General features: G+C 41.7%; 1 protein-coding gene across 1 annotated transcript in view; it reads right to left on the bottom strand.

Annotated features, from left to right (window-relative positions):
• LOC308077484 (uncharacterized protein) overlaps positions 1–21,332 on the bottom strand; it is a 140,932-nt gene that overhangs the window by 76,811 nt on the left and 42,789 nt on the right. The window lies entirely within an intron of this gene.

The raw sequence follows: 21,332 nt of genomic DNA, 5'->3' as shown, positions 1-21,332 counted from the left end.
AGTGGTTAAGAGCATAATTTCTCTCCCTTTCTCTCTCTCGACAGGCCGGTGGGAAAACTTCAGTCGGCGATTGATTGCAAAGAACAATCGATGTTTCCTCGTCGTGTGTTTCTCTTCGCACGGTTTTGTTTTGTTTGTGTGGCTCTCGGCACCTGAGGGCAACGCTGTGCGCCGCCCGTAACCCCAGCAGACGAGGAAGGTTACGACACAGAGACCGTCCCACATGGCTGAGGGGACCAAACTGCGCCCACACCCACACGCAGCATTTCTGGTTCATCTTCTACAGCAGGGAAGCAAAATGCTGTTTAAAAAAAAAAAAAAAAAACATTCCCTTATTGTGCTGTCCAAGGTACTGAAAACAGTTCTCTCTCTCTCTCTCTCTGAGGCTGCATTATGAATACATAAAATACACAGCTGGGAACTGTCGTCACCTCATCACAAGTTTGCTCAAAGTCTAAGCCTATCATAAGAAATGACTCCCCCCCCCGCCACCCCCCAACTTTTTACTGTACATGTCTTTCTTTTTATTACTACTCGTACATATGATGTTTTTGCATATTACTATATTTTACTGTTTGTCTTTAAATGTCTCGATGAATTTAATACACAGGACCTTAATGGAAACAAGCCCTGGGCTTATTGTCTCCACCAGGCCGAAAGGGATGGCCGAGACTATGTTTTGCACCCTGTCCGTCCGTCCATCCGTCCGTCTGTCCGTGTACAGCTAATCTCCGGCACCGTTGGGAAGCTCGCAGAGAAACTGTGCACACACACTCCCTGGATGCCAGAACAGAACCTCTGCCCCAAATTTTCACATGGGCCTGTTATAGCACCACCAAGAGGCCGATTTTTGCAAAACACATTTTTTAACAGTACTCCTACCGATTGTGTCCAAACGTCACGCAAATCGGTACACAGTATCTCTATAGTCATTAAACCAAACTGATTTTTTTCAGATTTTTCATATTCCATCCTGATTGACTAAGAATGGCTTCCAAAGTTTGAAGGAGTGCTCCGTTTTGAACAAAATGCCTCAAATCATGAACACAGCGTGCGATTTGATTTCCATGAAATGTTGCAGGCACAGTCTCACTTGGCCGAGGAAGAAATGCCACTTGAAAATGTTCAAATCAGCCTCATGGTGGCGCTTTAACAGGCCGATTCATGTTTTTACCTATACTGCAACTTCACCGATCTGTGTAACTCCATAGAGGCCAAGGAAAAACCACTGCCCTACATTTTTCACATCTGCCTTTTATAGCGCCACCAGGAGGCCGACTTTTATATTACTCCTTCAGATTTTATCCAAATTTCACACAAATTGGTACACATGATCTCTATAGTCATGTGATCAAGACGGATCTGTTTGATTTTTCATATTCCATCCAAGATTGACATCTAAAGTTTGCATTCACACTACGTTGAGGAACAAATGCCACCCTTTTAACATTACCCTATTATAGCGCCACCAGGAGGCCGATTTTTGCAACAAAAAAAATTATGTTACATACATTTTGTCCAAACATCACGCAAATCGGTACACATTATCTCTATAGTCAAGTGATCGAGACGGATCCATCTGATTTTTCATAATAATTCCGAACATTGCTGGCCCACAATAACCTACTTGACCTGGTGGAGACCTGTGCTCAGAGGAGCACTTTTTCTAGTTTGGGTTATCCTTTTAGCATTCTTTTATATAAATCTGTGCCACCGTGCCTCAAACCAAAAACAATGGACAGCTCAGCTTTCACTGGATGGAACATCATTACTTGGGCTTTTATATTCCTCTCTGACCACAGGTCATTGACAAACTACATATCACAACATATCATTATGACTGCAAAAATCAACCGATTCGGGGCGCCCGCTGGCCTAGCGGTCCAGGCGCATACCACATACGCTGGTAATCCACTTGACAGCGTGTTGCGGGTTCGACTCCCGATCCCGACGACCTTTGCTGTGTGTCATCCCCCCATCTCTCTCCCCATTTCCTGTCAGCCTACTGTCCTGTCAAATAAAGGCATAAAAGCCCCAAAAAAGATATAAAAAAATAAAAAAATAATAATCAACCGATTCTCCTTTAACACTTGCATGACTAAGCTATCAATATGACCGATTTTGAGAATTTAAAGTGGATTATCTTCTCTCATGAAGCTCTGAGAAAGTTCCCCTTTCATGACTTTTCCTAAATATATGTTTCAAATCATCTCCGTTTTTTTTTCTCTTCTGAAACGTATTATAAATATGAAATATATACCATATATACCATCCCAAACGTTATATTTCGGCTAAATTGACCGCTCTCCCTCTCTCTCCCCCAGGGAAGAGCAGTTCACACCTCTAGACCCCCCGCAGAGCGGCCCGTAGACGAGCTGCAGCAGCGAGTCTATGCGAGTCGATGTTGCCATGTCTGCTTATTATAAGCGACTTTGGGCTTGTTTTTCGCGTCTTTCTATTATTATTAATATTATAATTATATATATAATTACATTATAATGGTAATACTTTTCTACTCCACTACAGCTCAGAGGCAAATCTTGTACTTTTACTTCACTACAACTATTTGAAAACTTTAGTTACTAGTTACTTTGCAGATATAAATATCTTTTCATACTTGTTTAGATTAGAGCTTCATGCATTTTTATTAGGTATATATTTATATAGAAAGGTCTAACCAGGGACTGGTGTTGCAAATTAGCCTCGGCTATTACCCCAGCATTCATGCCTAACTGTTTTCTCAGGGCACAACGACGCATGCAGTAACATTTTCATAGACCTAACTTATTTCTCTCGCAAAATGTGGCGACCCATTTTACTTTCCCTTTCACTGCAAAGCGGTGGAAAAAGATAGGATCTACAAGCATACAGCTTGTCACGCAGCAACTGTTTTATGCTTGAAGATCAGATATTTTGCGCAGGATTGAGCACATTTGTGGAACATAGCATTGTGTTCACTTGTCGCACGGGAGGAGGAGAGGAGACGCGTTTGTCAGCGACGTGGACAGCTGATAGAATGAGAGCTTTACGCTCAGACAATAATGTGAATATTATTATTATGAATAATAATAATATAGGTTTGTCACTGGGTTGTTTACAAGTTACTATAGTTCGCTTGCTGCTACTAAATCGAAAGCAGCATTACATCACGGTCATATTATGACAGTCATGACGAAACTTCAACCTGTTTTTTGCACTTTCTCCATTTACAGCCCGTACATCTACATAAACGTTCGGATTTCAAATATAAAGTTTTTATTCCGTGGCCACGGATGTTACAATTTACTTCGGGTGGGTATAAGTACCCGTAACTTCTGTATTGTTCAATGAAAAGCATTTTAATCCGATTGGCGGTCATTTTCTCATAGAGTTATAGTGTATCAGAGTGCAATTACACCTCCCAACCGATAGGGTCACTTAGTTGAAAGCATGGAAAAAATACGGAGAAAATGGCCACCGATCGGATTTAAATGTTTTTTATTGGACAATACGGAGAATATGGGTACTTATGGGTTACCCGAATAGAATTGTAACATCCCTGGCCATGAGGTAAGCACTTTATATTTGAAATCTGAACGTTTGTGTAGATGTATGGGGTGTAAATGGAGAAAGTGCAAACCTTTTGTTAACTTATAACTCGATCTCTTTGTGGTGAACGCTTGTGTTCAAGCATTGTGTTTTGTTCTCCACATCGATGTAGCGAAAATGTGTCCATATCACCTCTTCTCTTTCTCCCGAGCCCCGTGCAAAGCATTTTACCGTTTTATTTTGTAAAGTTTCGCTCTGAAATCTGAATCCTCCTGCCATTCATTTGACGGTGTGACTCTGTGTGTGTGTGTGTGTGTGTGTGTGCGTGCGCGGCTGCAACTTTAAAAGGGGGTGTGTGTGTGAGTGAGGAACAGCATGCCCTGCGCTGCTTATCAAAGGAGACAGGGAGTGACAAAATCATATAATAAATATATGATATAATATTTCGTCTCGTCTTTGTTCGTGAACTAAAATGACCATAGAGTTTAGTCCAGTCTTTATTTAGTGAACTACATTTTCGTCTCGTCTTTATTAGTCAACGAAATTGCATAATGATTTAGTCCCAGTTATTGTTTATTCATGGGTGGTGGTCTCGTCTCGTCTTCGTCCTTTGAAAAATGTGCGTTGACGAACATATTTCGTTTCGTTTTCGTTAACGAAATCAACACTGCATGGAAGTAAAAATGAGATCCCCACATACACAAATCACAAATCATGATGACATATAGGAGACAGATAGAAATAGACACTAGCCTACTGCCTACACTTTCATAGACCTGCCTGCTTATTTCTCTCTCAAAATTTGGCAACCCATGTTCAACTCTCATCTTTTTAGAAGACAATGGAACCCCCCACTGTTTGGGGGAGAAAGTGTGAACTAGTCTGGAGAACAGAGGGAGACAGTGGCCAATAGGATAGCCTGATTTGGGGATCAAAATGATCTTTTTTCAGGCTTGGTGGAGGAGTATGAAACCTCAGTCATGCGAGTGTTAACACACCTACGCAGACGCACATGCGCAGAGAAACGGCGACATACTGTACTTTAACATTGACCTGACTTTTCCTTACAGTTAGTCATGTAAGAAACCCCATGGGAGTTGATTTTACATCCCGTTAAGACAGTGATCCAAGGTGCAGACAACTGCGACACAAGCATTTTAAAGTCTGATCTTGTATTGTTGGGTGAATCCAGCCCAGTTATGTAATACTATGCACTATGGGGTCTGACAACCTCGGAGTGAGGACACATAGTCTGACCCACACACTGTACTGTCTCCAAGGACACACACACACACACACACACACACACACACAGGCAAACACACACAGATACTAGGATACTTGACCCGACATGATAAATATAGCCTGAACGGAAACAGACACACACACACACACACACACACACACACACACACACACACACATGGCTTCAAAGTACATCATAGTAAGTTACAGTATGTCTCGCCATAAGTAGCATACGTAGTTATATACTAATTATAGAGTGCATGTATTGCATATTCTCCAACTTCTTTTCATTTAATATACATTACCTATTCAAACAATCTAAATCACAAAATGTTCTCATTTGTTATTCATCTTTTTAACTACCACTCAACTTTTAATTGTGATATTATATTACATATTTTATATACATACATATTATTTTTATATGTTGCTACAAAAAACCAGGATACAACATTAAATGTTGAGTTGTAGTAGAAAATGAAAAACATTTTTTTTTGTGAATGATATAGTTTGAATAGCCTCTTATTAAATGAATAACAACATTTGTAATGAGAACATTTTGTCAAGTACCATAGTACCATCCATTGTACGTTTCCTAATGAGATCATGTTGCACTCACTCACACACACACACACACACACACACACACACACACACACACACACACACACACACACACACACACACACACAACCCTCTCTCTGCAGACACATGACTCACAAAATGAACTGTAGTTACAAAGTGCTGTGTTCATGCTCATGCATGTGTATGTAATTGCGTGTGTGTGCGTGTGCGTGTGTGTGTGTGTGTGTGTGCGCGCATGCTGTGCTTGTGTGTTGCTCTTTACTGCTATGTAAAGTAGGTTATGTCATATGGTCTAGTTCAGGCGTTTTCAAACCTTAAAATTGGCAAACATTCGGCAAGATTAGCAGCAGAGAGAGAGAGAGAGAGAGAGAGAGAGAGAGAGAGAGAGAGAGAGAGAGAGAGAGAGAGAGAGAGAGAGAGAGACATAAAAACAATGGCTGAGGGAGCTACGTCAGCCATGGTTTTGTCTCACTCTCACTCCCTCAGCCATTGGTTCTGTCTCTCTCTAACTCCGACTCCCTTAGCTATTGTCTCTGTCTCTCTCAGTCTCTCACTCCCCCAGCTATTGTTTCTATGTCTCTCTCTCCTTCAGCCATTGTTTCTGTCTCTCTCTCTCTCTCTCCTTCAGCCATTGTTTCTGTCTCTCTCACTCCCTTATTGCACTCTGTACTGTGTAGTCTGACCCACCTCATTATTATCACTGCTGCCGTAGGTTTCGACCATCACTCAGTGTGTGTGTGTGTGTGTCCGTGTCCTATATTTATCTTGTCATGGTAGAAGAGCCATCGTTCTCATGGTAGTCCAGCTGTCTGCGGTCCAAGGGACAGTATGTGTGTGTGTGTGTGTGTGTGTGTGTGTGTGTGTGTGTGTGTGTGTGTGTGTGTGTGTGTGTGTGTGTGTGTGTGTGTGTGTGTGTGTGTGTGTGTGTGGACAAAAATGTTTCAGAGAGATTCTTTAGAAGCCAGGCAGTTGCGCTACTGTACCTAAAACGTCTCAGGGTATAAGCTAGCTTATGCTATACTCTACTCGGCTAAAACTCCAGCTGTCCTCCAGATGACCCCAGCCCCTCCCTGCTCCCCCGCCCCAAATCTCAGACCCTCTGGCTGTGATTCTCATTCTGGGAACACTGGTAAAGGCTAGGTTCACTGCAAAGACCCAAAGACAAACAATGGAGGTTCACAGAGAGGGCACATTAGACACAGGGTCTAGTGAAAATGGGACTTTAAAATGGCCAAAACAGACCTTGACCACTTCAAAATGGTCATTTTTTTTATTAATCATTTTCAACCTGGTGTCCCTATTTTGGGCATGACATTATAGGTGAAATAGTTTATAAAAATAAAATACAAAGTAAGTCCAACAGCTTTTAGAAAAGCAAAATATTTTTTTTCAAAAGAAATTCACAATTTTTGGCAAATAGCAGATCTACAAGCTCACAACTTGTGTGCTTGCACAACGGCTATTTTCACAATTTGTCGTACGACAAAGTATCTAGGGCTTAAGAGGTTAAAACACAAGTTTGCTGACCTTCAGTTCAGTCTCAGGAGCCACAGCTACATTTTGATGAGGACAGCTGATCTACAAGCTCACAAGCTTGTAGATCTGCTATTTTCAAAAGATCTTTATACACTTGAAAACTTGAAATGAGATATTCTGCACAATGAGTACTTTTAATTTTTAATACTTTTATACTTTTACTCAAGTACATTTTGAATTCCAGACTTTTACTTGTGACAGAGTACTTCTACATTGCAGTATTTGAGTACTTTTTCCACCACTGGATTTAGGCGTAGTTACCGGTAGGCACATTAGGGGCAGTCCTCTGTGCGAAACACTGTGGAAAGAGGGAGTCCCATTGGCTGGAGCGTTTGAAACAGGCTGGGCTTTGATCCTCTGTAATGACTAGCCAGTTCCCTGCCTGCCAGCAGTAGTGGTGGGAAAAAAGGTTCATTTCAGTGAACGAACGATTTCGTTCACGTTCACGACATTGATTCGTTCAAATGATTCGTTCGCGTTCTCGTTCAGTAGCGCTATTTTCTAGTGTTAAAAAATTACTCGAGTAAAAGTACAAAAGTATTGGCATCAAAATATACTTAAAGAACCAAAAGTAAAAGTACGAACATATTTGAAAATAGCCGATCTACAAGCTCACAACGCGTCGCGATGCGACGCGTTGTGAGCTTGTAGATCGTAGCAGTTTCAGAAAGTGAACGAGCTCGTTCACGTTCGCGGCAAATGAACTGGTTCTTTTGAACGAATCGATCATGAGCGACACATCACTATGCATGAGGCAGGGCTGAAGAGTGAAGAGCAGCAGCATGGAGTCTACACACTGTTATGTCCTTAGTGTTCTACTCCTCTCTCTCCTCTCTCCAGGGTCTGGACTGGTCTGTCATTACAGAGGATCAAAGCCCAGCCTGTTTCAAATGCTCTATAGCCACGCACTCCTGGGTTTTAATGCATTAAGGCCTGAGGTTTCCGATTCTACGAATGTCTTCTAAATCCTCTCAGTTTTCTGAAAAACGGTGGTCAGTGGTTCTTTAAAATGTTCATGTCAAGGTCCATCCAAAATTATATGTATTTGGCCGCGGACCCCCACATCTCAAAATATTTTGTTCCAGGGACCCCCCCCAGAAGCAAAGATTTGAGTTAAAAGATGTTCGCTTGAAAAAATATATATTCAAAGATTTGCAAACATTTTCAAGATTTTTCAAAAATATCCGCACTACGAGCTTGTAGACCTGCTATTTTTGAATAGCCAAAAATCTAAAATGACACATGCTTTCCCGGATTGAATGGGTTAATGGCAATAAACGCTGGAACACACACACACACAGGCACTTTCCATGTTCACAGAGTTTACACCTTTAGCTTCAGAAATTAATGACAAATATAATCATTTTCAATTCAAACTTCAGTCTGTGTCTGTGCCCGTTAGCCTGACTCATTAACTGTGATGCAGAGAGACGACTATTATCTGTACCAGTTAAACGTAGCCCGGCCTGGCCTTGGGCTAATGGATTACGGTTAAGTATTATATCATTTGGATGGCTTAAAATTATCCTACTACGTACAGAAAAAGAACAGGTCAGAACCTGTGCAATCCTCAGCTGGTAAGATAAAAACCATTGTACTGTGTAGGATTTAAATGTATTCCAGCTGGATTTGGAAACAAAGAGCCACGTCTTGTACAGACAGTTCTACTTACAGTATGCAATTGCAGACTCCTGCTTGTAGGATGTGTCAGGTACTGTATGATCTTTTTGGTTTGATTCAATGCAATTAAACCCAATTTTTCTTGAGGCTAAGATCATTTAGAGCAATGATGCGTGCAATTTCATAGTGTTCCAGTTCCAATTTTGTCTGCTCATTTCTATGTGTCATCACATCCAATTTCACTTGTTTATCCTATTTCTCTATCCTGATTGGATAACATTGTTATCCTGACCGGAAAATGCATTTATTTTTCTGTACACTAAAGAGCTGGAGACACAGGGAGACCCCTGTTACTGAACAAACATTCTGTCAATAGTAATGATCAGAATATACCAACTACTACTACAAAAAAAGGAGAAAAAAATATAACTATTTAACACGTATTTTAACTCATTGAGTGCCCAAATTATTATTATCTATTTCTGGCCATTACGATTTTTTTTTTTTCAAAGTAAAAAAAAAGTGCTTAGGAAGTGAGATACAGCCTTTTTCAGTTATAAGTTAAACAAGGAGTGGATGGAGCTGCAAATCTTCAGATAATGATATCTTGGTTTTTTTTGTTGAGTTTTTTTCTATTTTTTTCAAAAACACGTGAAACACGTTAACAAAAAAATTATCACTTAGCATACCTTTTTCTTTTCTTTTTTTTTTTATTAGAAAAATATTTTAAAAAAATAGCGCACCTTTTAATTAAAGTACTAATTAGCAATTTGATGTTCTGCCATCAGTAATCAACTCCGTCTCCCTCCTTGTGGGTGGGATGGTTTCCTTCACTGAACCAGTGTACACAGTACTACACACTAGTATGTCAGTCAAAGCAACAGTGGCACAAGTGTGTCTCTAGAATTCCGACTCCATCAGTTTGAGAGGAAAGAAAAATCAAAACATGCCCAAATGCACCTTTTAGTTTTTTTTAGCACAGAGGGGCCTAGTGAGCAGAGCAGCCAAGGAGACAAGCATGCCGGAGGGACTAATGCGCTGTGGGAGAGGTTTATGAGCACTGACAGGCCGTGGAGGAGCAGGGAGAACCAAGGTGCATGGGATGTGACAACACCGCTGTGATGTGCGTGCGTGCGTGTCTCTGTCTGTGTGTCTATGTGAGTGGCGTGCAGGGCAAACTATGTGCAGTGGTGGAATAAGTACTCTTTACTTGAGTAAAAGTATCAATACTGCAATAGTATTGGTATGAAAATGTACTTAAAGTACCAAAAGTAGAAAGTACTCATTATGCAGAATGTCCTGTTTCACACGTTTTTAAATGTATGAAATGTATAAAAATCTTTTGAAAATAGCCGATCTACAAGATCACAATGTGACGCATTGTGAGCTTGTAGATCGGCTATTTTCAAATGGCCAAAATGTATATAGGGCTGAAGTGGTTAATGTGCACTGTTTTGTAATAATAATCAAAATCTAAAGTAACTAGTAACTAAAGCTTTCAAATAAATGTAGTGGAGTAAAAGTACAATATTTTCCTCTAAGATGTAGTGGAGTAGAAGTAAAAGTACTGAAAATTGGAAATACTCCAGTACAAGTACAGTACTTGAGTAAATGTACTTAGTTACTTTACCACTGACTATATGATATCACAGCCACAAACTAGTACACACACACACGCGCACACACACACACACACACACACACACACACACACACACACACACACACACACACACACACACACACACACACACACACACACACACACACACACACACACACACACACACACACACACACACACACACACACACACACACACACACACACACACACACACACACACACACACACACACACACACACTCTCTCTCTCTCTAATACTGCATTATGGTGGTGTGTGTGTGTGTGTGTGTGTGTACACAACCTCCCTTTGCCCTACTTTCTCCTCTCCTCCCGTTCGCATCTCAGATTATGTCAATCCATCTTACACACCTTCTTTACCCAGCCTCAAACCAGACCACAAGCAAAGCTTCACGGCTGTTCGTTCCTCCTCGCGTCAGCCTCTCGTCACACTTCAGGGAGATTCAGAGTTTCGGAGAGGGATCTTATGCTGCCTTCAAGGCAACATGTCCGCTTTATAAAAAAAAAAGCGGATGCACCAAATGAAATGTTCTATACAATAAACATCTTATCTTATCTTAACGTCTAACTTGTGAGAAACAAATCGAATGGTCGTCCACCGCCCAAATTTTGAAATTCAGGGAAGCATTGCAGAGCTCAGATTTTCCTCAAACTGAGCACAACATCGTAGCAAGAAAGACACGGCGGAAAGCATGGCACCCTTCGTGGTACTATAAGTCAGTGGTCCCTCAAAATGAATGCCAGGGACTCTCTGGGTTCCTTTAGGGGGGTCTAAATTGGACCTTAACTCTTAATTGGACCTGTAACTCTGACAGTGTACAAATGGAACCAAATGGACCCGTTAGGGTCCATTTGGTTCCATTTGTATACTGTCAGAGTTGAGCGGAGACCTTGACATTTAAAAGTTTGAGAACCACTGCTATAAGTACTATTATACAACTGTTTGTTTACTTCTACTTTTCCTGCAGGCATCCATGTATGTTTTTTTTATAAATTCGTTCAGAACTGACCCGCTTGAAACTTTTTGGAGGTTTAAAACTTTCTAGTTGTGAAAACTAACGAGTTCAGCGTTTTCTAGAGTGCTTTGCACCCTAAATGTGTTGTACACTGTGGATTTTGTACCCTGCCTTCTGAATTGTCAGCCATTATTCTCCATTAACAAACAGCGCTACTTTTAACAATATGTTCTAATTCGTCATGGATTTCATGTATCGGAGCCATGAAGTGAAGCAGAGAGACTGAACACAGCTCCGTGGCACAAACCACATCAAGACGACGAGGCAGGAGATTAATTGAACGTGAACTTCAAAGGAAAGGGGAGAGAATTAGAATGCAGTGAAGCAAGTCGTCCCCTATGTGTGATACATGCAGCCCCGGCAGAAATTCAACAGCAATCTCATGACTTAAGCTGGGCTTACACTGTGCGATATTTGAGCCTCACAATTTTCATTGAGTCATGCCGAATTTTACATTTCTTTCCTGCAGGGTACAAGGGGTTGAGGGGACAGATTGACTGTTTCCATCTGATGAATTCTGACAAGTCAGAATGTGTGTGTGTGTGTGTGTGTGTGTGTGTGTGTGCGTGTGCTCACATGAGTCAGGGCTTGCGTAAGATGCTGATCCGATGCACACATTCTAACAAGTCAAAATTACCTGTACACGCCACGCCAGGTGTCAGACATTATTATGGTTATAATATTAATGCAAGGTGACATTGGATGTTCCGATGCAGATGGATAATCGCACAGCCCCAACTGGGGACTGTAGGATGCAGACCTCATTCATCGCATCTAAAGTGATGTTTGGCAAGTAGGCCAGGCTATTCAATAACCCACGGGAGGCTTTCTTTAAGGATATATCTTTTAAAGCGTCGTTGATGGCTAGAAGTGAGTGATTTTCCACTGTATCTCTGCCACTGTTGACCACCACATCAGTGATTTATCTTCTTTCTTTTTCAGACCGCATTTTTCTGACTTTATGACACTTTATAGTTTGTTTGATTGTACTTGAGCTGTTATGACTGCGATCGTATATATCTCTGCTGTCCGGCAGAAACCAGCTAACTCCAAAATGTTCATTTTTCAGGAAATGAGAAAAAGTGGAGTTAGGAGGTTTTGTTCAACATCGATAACAGCTGAATGGACCTCCAAGCTCACAATGAGGTTGGAGGTCAAAAGGGGGTGGAGCCTGGAGTTTTAGCAGAAAGTTTGAGGATCCAATGGAGTTAGCTGGATGTAAAAGGGTCAAAATGGAGTTAGCTGGTTTCTGCCGGACAGCAACGATATATTTTTTTCATATTGGTGTTATATTTTCTAATTTGATGTGTGTGCTATGCAAATACGCTTGTGCAGGTATAGAGATGATTGACTTTCAAAACAAATATCATTTGAAAGCACCTTCCTCTGGGCCTTCAAATGAAACTTTATTGACAATTGTCAAAACCCAAGAATGGACAGCAGGGGCAGACAGGGCCGTACAGTGTGAGCGCTCGAGTGGGGCTTGATAATGGGAGTGGGCACAGTGTTAGCACCTAAATCGTGAGCTTTGGCTTTACACCATGAACGATTTACTCGTACAGTATGAGTAGTAAGCGTGCTTTATCAGCTTTATCAGACCTCGAGCTTGAGCGACAGATTCATTGAGCATCGGATCAGCACCTTACACAAGCCCTGACTCATGTGAGCACACGCACACACATTCTGACAAACACACTCAGCTGTACATGCATTTAAATGATGACACACACACACACACACACACACACACACACACACACACACACACTCAGCTGTACATGCATTTAAATGATGACACACGAGAGGCATAAACACACACACACACACACACACACACACACGAACGACTTTAAATGGGGAACCAGCAGGGCAGATGAAAGGCTTTCTGACTGCAGAAAAGACTTGAGTATGGGAGGAATTATGCCGTTCCCAGCTCAGGGATTAAAGCTCATCATGAATATTTAGAGAAGATTTATCCCTCATTTCAAGCAAGTCACTTCTTCATGTACAGAAAGGCTGATGGCGTAGTTTCCTCTGGTAGAAACGTGCTCATCAAAAACAAAGTGAGTTTATATCTTGCGTGTGTGTGCGTATTTCTTCATCACACGTCTCATGTAACAAAAAACAAAACATTGATGATATTAATTCTTCTGAGATTATTTTTCAAACCGTAGCAAGTTGTTTTTATGTGAGAAGATGTGGATTATTTTCCTACACCGCCTGTGTGTCTTCTAACTTTTATTAAGTCACTTATTCTCTAAAAAAGCATAATATTAAGCCCTATACATTTTTGGGGGGGTATTTTTTATTTTCAATGCAATTATGTTTCTGCACTCATTTTTGGTTTCAGACAAGAATTTTCCTTTTGGTCCTAAAAAAACTCTGCTTATCAATTAATCGATCGCTAAGGTTATCAACAATCAATTAACGAATTCATCGATAATTTGCATCCCTATGCTTGATAATAACATTTAAATAACCAAGTCTATTAAACAGAAATGTTAATAGACTAGTCGACTAGTACCTCCTTATTCAACATGACACAAACTTCTCAAGGCCTAGGGATGTTGCTTCCTTCAGGACCATGTAATGGAGGGAAGGTGTGTGCAAGAACCAAGGTCTACCTCCTACGCACGCATCTTATGTACACAAGGCCTCGAGTGTATACCTCTTTATGTCTGTCTCGCTTTGCTTCTCTCTGGGTAGTGGAAGGGTACAGCTGGCAGGGCTGATGTTTGGGGCGTTGTGTAAGGATGTGTGTGTGTGCGCGTGTGCGTGAGTGTGTGTGTGTGCAGTCCCTCCAGTTCCCTGATTTGCCTGGGAAATTGCATGTGCTGAGGTAGAGTTATCCAACATATACTGTACTTGTATGTCTCTCTCTCCCTTTCTCTAACCGCCCCAGAGTGCTGCTGAAAGTTTAAGTAGGGCAGCGTTGCCCCATATAGATTCCCCCAAGAGGGGGGAGAGAGAGAAAGAGAGAGAGACACTTGTGATTCTTCTTCTTCATCTCTCTCTCTCTCTCTCTCTCTCTACATACCAGTAGATACCTAGAGAAAGTGATGCTACCCTTAACATCAGTGTGAAATGGCAGGAATGATGGCTCATTGTCTATTATAGGCAGATCCTCTGCTCCCCTTTTCAAAAAGCCAATAACAATTGTATTTTCTAAGTAGAGAAACACATTTTATTTTGCCAGCCCTCCGTTGCCAGCCCTCCGGCACTCTGATCTCTGGGCTTTACAACACCGCCTTCACCCGCTACAGCCAGAATGCCTGAACGGCCATGATTCTTCTCATAAAAGAAAAGCATTCAAATTAGGAAAAAGAGAAAACAAAAGCTTGAGAGGGCATGCGTAAAGCAGCTTTTAGAGATTAGTGGAGAGGTTTAGTTCAGGTTCAGTACAGAAAGAGAAACTCAACACCAGGTTAAGTGTGTGTTAAACAGCTTTATTAGTACAAGGTGCAGACAAGACACACACAGGGACAGACTAGAAAAAGCACTGAGAAAAATATTATTTGGCCTTGAAAGTGTGCTGTAAAATGGGTAGAATTTAATTATGACAGAAACGTTTCATGGATGTGCGAACAGGAGAATCTGTAATCTGTGCCTAAAAGAGTACAAAACCTAATATGTTAATAATAATAATAATGAATTGCATTTTTATAGTGCTTTTCCAAGTGCTCAAAGCGCTCTACAATGGTTCGTTCATTCATTCATACAAGGGGGGGGGGAACTAAGAAGTTGTTCAAATCAACCAAAATGTTGTAATTTTGATAGTTTATTTGATATGTAGTCTACTACAATATACAATAATATCAACATGAAATATAATAGACTAACAGCATCTGTCCCTTTCACGGCACAGTGAAATGCAACACACAAAAAAAGACAGTTTTAACAACCTATGGGACATTCTTTAAATCAATGATTGTCAATACCTTAAAGGCATAGTTCACCCCCAAAATGACTTTTTTTTCCCCCTATCGATTAGTCACCCCATGGAGACTTGAATTCTTTGATATTTTTTAGTTTTTGTCACATTCCTAAGCCAATAATTTTTGGACCGGCAGCGGTTCCGGTAGGAGACACAAAGAGTCTCCTTTGTGTCTCCTACGGGAACCGCTGCCTACGCTGGCCATCCAATTATTGGCTTAGGAATGCGACAACGACAAAAAAATATCCATTCAAGTCTCCATGGGGTGACTAATCGATAGGAAAATTGTTTTCTTTTGGGTGAACTATCCCTTTAACTTCTACAGCATACCTGTGTGATTCTCTAAGCATGTGAACAGGCTGGAGAAAGGTGCATATTAGCTTCTAAACCGTTAACAGAAGGTAAGCCGGGTGGGTTACAGGTCGACTCAGGGGAGAGCTACTTTCACAAAGTGTTCAAGTTCAAGTTCAAAAGTACTCCTACTGTAAAACAAGGGTTTTGACAGACATGTACTACTACCGGGTGGTGTAGAGTGGTTTACACACTGTACTGTACTGTATGTGAGTGTGGGTTGGGTGTTGACAGATCAGGCTTGCAGCGGTGGCAGGCTCAGTTCAGAAACACTCAAGACAGGGTTCGGCGATGACAGAGGGACTGTTACGCCTGTAGTGCCGTCGTGTGTGCGTGTGTGTGTGTGTGTGTGTGTGTGTGGGGTACTGTTTTCTTGTCTGTTCTCTCCTCAGGTACCGCCCGCATTCCCCCTCTGTGAGCTTCAGACTGAGTTAATTGAACATACTAGTGTTCAATCAACTGAACAGGGCTTGGCTGTTAAAAGCCTGGGGAAGAGCACTACAGACAGGGGCTAGTGGGCCATTCAGCAGGGTTGTCTGTCGGTCATCTCAGTCACAACTAGTGACTTCTATTTCTAAGAGAATTTGTCTATGTGTTATACTGTATGTCTTTGGCACAACCGAGGTAACTCAAGTGTAGTGCTGTACTGGTATTCAGTGTTTTGCGTCTGCCGGCTTATAACTTCTTGTTTTAGACAGAATTTAGTTATCATTAAAAAGTTAAACATACTGTATGTGTTTGGTGGTTAATCCCCTATGTGTGTTAATACATTCTGCTTTAGTTTATACATTTGTTGTCCTCAATTCCTTTTCTTAGTGTTACTCCCCTCATCCCCAAGACATTTTGCGGTTGTGTGTGTGTGTGTGAGCCTGGTCTGATCCGAGTGATTGTGTGCGTGTGCTTGCCTTAAAGTGGGAGGACACAACCATAGGAGCATTCTACTATGTGCTTCGATACAAAGTACCCACCCCATAGTGGGGCCACAGACAGAAATAGTGAAACGGAGAGAAACTACAACTATTTCTCTGTTAATGTGAGTGTATTACGTTTTGGACAGGCTACGGGCATTCAGAAAACTAGGTAAGGATACAAATTATTATTTATTTTCATATTTTTATTACAGGAAACGAACTGAATTTGAACGTAGTTGAAAACATAAGGCTATGCAGACAGTGTTTCTAAACAGAGTAACATATGTAAGCTAGAGATCTAAAGTGCAGCAACAGAGTGACAACAGGTAACTGGGGGAGGACAACAAGTGATGACTTCCCAAAGTCAGGATGATATAGTGTGTGTGTGTGTGTGTGTGTGTGTGTGTGTGTGTGTGTGTGTGTGTGTGTGTGTGTGTGTGTGTGTGTGTGTGTGTGTGTGTGTGCGTGTGCGTGAGAGAGAGAGAAACAGGGAAGAGGAAAGGTGCAGAAGCTGAAGCACAGCTGATTGACAGTCGGCATGGTGATGGAGGCGGGGTCTAGTCCTCTGAAGCATGGGATTGGAGAAGAGAGGAGGAGGAGGAGGAGAAAAGGAAAAGGGTGGAGGAGAGGAAAATGTAGAGAAACAGACATGAGAAAAAGCCAAATGAAGGAGAATAGTATCGAAGGAAGAGAGGAGTTAAAAAAAGAATGAGGGAAAAGATACAAATAAAGCAACCATCAATAGTGAGAGAGAGAGAGAGAGAGGAAGAGATGAATCGAGAGATAAGAAAGAGAGAAAGAGGGAAGGGGAAGGATAGAGAGAAAGGAGGAAAAGGGAGACAGCAGATTAGTAAAGCCACAACACACACATCCCGTATATAAACCACTTTTTTATACTTCATCATATGATGGTGTCATGCGGAAACAATAGCAGGTCTACAAGTTCACAACGAATCGAAACTTGAAGATCTGGTATTATCACTATTTTTTAAAACAATTTTGAACATTTTCGCCTATCATGACATGCCCAAAATAGCCGAGGACGACAGGTTGAAAGGTTAAGTGTCAAGTCCTTGTAAAACATGCTACAACACACGAGCCACTTCACCAAGGAGAGAAGTGCTTGATTCGTCTTATCTAGAGGGACAACTGTTGAAGTGTCAAGTGTTAACACGAATCAAGTGCACTTTGAGGCAGGGTCAAGTATTTAAAAACGCTACCATTCAAATATAGTTTTCGCTTTACCATGCAGTAGCGTCATGCATCAACGGATTCATGCAGCAGCTCAACACACATACTGTACACACACACACACACACACACACACACAGCATCTGCACTGCCGGCATCCAGCTTACGTTCTCAATTGTCCGACCCAGTTACTACTTGTACGTGGAGCGTCCTGTCCCCAGGGTGTGGTGTGTACAACACTGATGAATGGATTGAACTAGTGCATCTGCATATGAGGCCAGATGCTTTGTCTACTAAAGATGACCTAGCGCTACAGGAGCGTAGTTATAGTTATACAGTAGATACTGGTCTTATATAGTCATAGTTATACTGTCGTGTTTTGTTTTGTTATGTGGATATGATGCACTATATCAGTGGTTCTCAACCAGTGGTCCAGGGACCACCAGTGGTCCTTGGGGGGTGGGGGGGGGGGGGGTACCAGGGGGTGCCCAGCGAAATTAGAAATTAGAAATTAGAAAGCTCATAGCGCGGCACCGAGTGCCGCACTATGAGCTTGCAGATCTGCTATTTTAGAAAAATCTTGAAAATGTGTGCATATCTTTAAATATATATATATTTTTTTAAAGCCAACATTTTTAACTCTTAAATCTTTGCTTCTGGGGGTCCCTGGCACAAAACATTTTCAGATGGGGGTCCGCGGCCAAATGTATATCATTTTAGGGGTCCTTGGCATGAAAAAGGTTGAAAACTTGAAAAGCTAGCTGAGCAGCTACAGCAGATGAACGCAAACTTTTGTCTGTGTCCGGGAGAGGTGAGGAGGACGATCTTTTGTCGCTGTGTGCGCTACGGTGGAGACTCCTACGGGCTGGGAAGGCGCCTGTCAGCGGGGGATGTTGAACGGGGGGGAGTGGGACGGAGGCACTATGTGCTCCCGGTGGGGGATCCTCACTGTTAGGTGAGCCAGTAGGGCAGTGGCAAGACGGAAATGCGTGGGGAATATTAATCCATTGAGACCTGAGGCGATTCTTTAAAAAAATCAAAATCCTAACAGTTTTTTGAAAAAAATATAAAACATATTTTTTCAAGATTTTTTCAAAAATAGCAGATCTACAAGCTCATAGCGCGGCACTCGGTGCCGCGCTATGAGCTTGTATATCTGCTATTTTTGAATAGCCTAAAGAAATCTAAAAGTGACACAGATGCGTTCCAGGTATTAATGGGTTAATTGGCATAACGCCTAAATTGGGGGGAAAAAGGGGTAAATGTGCATCTATTACACACACACACAGTGTAACCATGGTAACTGTGCCACGCTACAGGCAGACAGGCAGCCAGACAGACGGACAGATGGCCATGCAGTTCCCATGCCAGCAGATCACAGACGACTGATTCCAGTGCATAATTACTCCCACTCCCACCTGATCATCTTAAATGGACCATAAAAGGTGCACACACACACACACACACACACACACACACATGTGGCAGACAACTGATCTAACACCATGACAAGCATATTCCACAATCCCACATTGTTGTTGCGATACGTCCGAACGTCCGCTCTCACCGGTCCAGGAACAATGGCTGACATACAGCAACTGAACAGGAATGAGAGAGGACAGAAGATTTGCATCCCTGCTGCCATTTTTTTAACGCCTGGCCCAGTGGTGTAAAGTAACTTAGTACATTTACTTAAGTACTGTACTTAAGTAAAATCAATGTTGAGGTATTTGTACTTTACTTGAGTATTTCCAATTTCCAATACTTCTACTTTTACTCCACTACATCTCAGAGGCAAATATTGTACTTTTACTCCACTACAATTATTTGAAAACTTTAGTTACTAGTTACTTTGCAGATATAAATGATTACATTATAAAACATACATTAACCACTTTAGCCCTATTTTATACCTAGGCTATTTGAAAATAGCCGATCTACAAGCTCACAACGCGTCGCGATGCGACGCGTTGTGAGCTTGTAGATCTGCTATTTTCAAATAGTTGAGTACTTTTACTTTTGCTACTTTAAGTACATTTTGATACGAATACTTTTGTACTTTTACTCAAGTAAATCTTGAATTCCGGACTTTTACTTGGAACAGAGTACTTCTACATTGCAGTATTGATACTTTTACTTAAGTAAAACATGTGAGTATTTTTTCCACCACTGGCGCCCTGGCCCGTGCTGTAGCCGGTAGCCACACCTATTAGCTGAGCAGCTGCTGGCAAAGAGAACATCAGCATGCCGACAGTGTGAAGCCTTCTGCTTAAAAAACATCTTCATGCCGGAGCCATGCGTGAGTACTTTGGGCCGTCAACAATTCGCGTTCAATTCCGGAAGAGGTGATCAAACACAGGTATGCTATTCTGACTCGAGCCATGCTGTAAGTTTGCGTGGTATGCTGTGCTCTGTTGAGTGCATCTCTTCCCCATGCAGAACCCTCTCTGCCATGACATGCCACGGTACCCCGAAGAGCAGAGAATCAGAGAGACTGGGTGTTGATGGCAGAAAAATTAAAGGACTGGAAGAGGAATAATGAATATAGGATGAGGAACTATGATTTATGCACACACACTCACACACACGCGCACACGCACACACACACACACACACACACACACAGTTTCTAGACCCTTTTCAAATTGTCCACATTTTGTTAGGTTTCAGACTCATGTTAAAATGCATTCAATCCATTTTTTCCACATCGAGTGTTTTGTGAATGTATTAAAAATTAAATTCTTAAGTATCTCATTTGCATACTGTGAGTATTAAGAGTCAGACTCTTCACATTGCACTTTGTAATGTGCAGTGTTTGTCCCAAGAAAACACTGCAAATAAAGCAGTTTTAGCTTTGCCATTGTGGAGTATTGTGTGTAAATTGATGAGATTTTTTAAAAATCAATCCATCTGTAGATGAGTTTGAAACATAAGAAAATGTAGAAAACATACATGGTCTCGTATGCACTGTAGCACACACACATACTGTATGACTGCACACACATACTGTATGACCGCGCACAAAAAGTAGCTCCATTCACAGTCTATTTCCCTGTGAGCACTAGGGAGGACAAGAGGGAGGGTCTGTTCATTAGGATGTAATTAATTAATAGCTTCTCCTCCCTGCAGTTAATTACTGTTCCTCCCTGAAGTATTACACACTAACTGAAGCTGCTTCAATCCGATTACTGTGGCCTTACATTTTAACACTCCATTCACAATGTGGAGTCAACAATAAGAACACGTAGCTCAGGGCACACACACTGAGTTACTGAGTACAAATCTAAAATCTATTTAATTAAATGGAGTAGGAAGCAATCTACATTGACTGGGCTTACAATAATGTCCTTTTGTGCGATAATTCATTCAAGGTTTTATTTTACGACAGCAAAGCTGCATTGTGAAACTATCACAGTCCAGTTCTGCACTCTAAAGGTGCGTTAGGATAAGGATAATTCCTTTAACAGGTCCGTTCATGAAAGTCCTTGCGGTCTTGTTTCCAATGAGGGCCTGTGAGCAATTAGGGGTTAAGAGTCTTGCTCAGGGACATATTTCATTTCATCGACACATTTGCTGGCCTGGCCTGGCCTCGTACCTGGGGCAACCAGGGCTTCTGGCTCCCTAGCGGGCTCACTAACCACTCAGCTATGGCCGCCCCTTGGCAGAAACCACAACAAGATAAAATATTTGTTCGAGAGTCACTGTTACATACAAAGTCAATACAAAGACGCGATTTGGCGTGACGTTGCATCGAGCAATGCGAACAGGGCG

This window comes from Gymnoscopelus braueri (assembly GCF_963280865.1).
Source record: "Gymnoscopelus braueri genome assembly, chromosome: 21".
NCBI lineage: Eukaryota > Metazoa > Chordata > Actinopteri > Myctophiformes > Myctophidae > Gymnoscopelus > Gymnoscopelus braueri.
The sequence above is the reverse complement of the archived record's forward strand: the minus strand, read 5'-3'. Positions and strand labels throughout refer to the sequence as shown.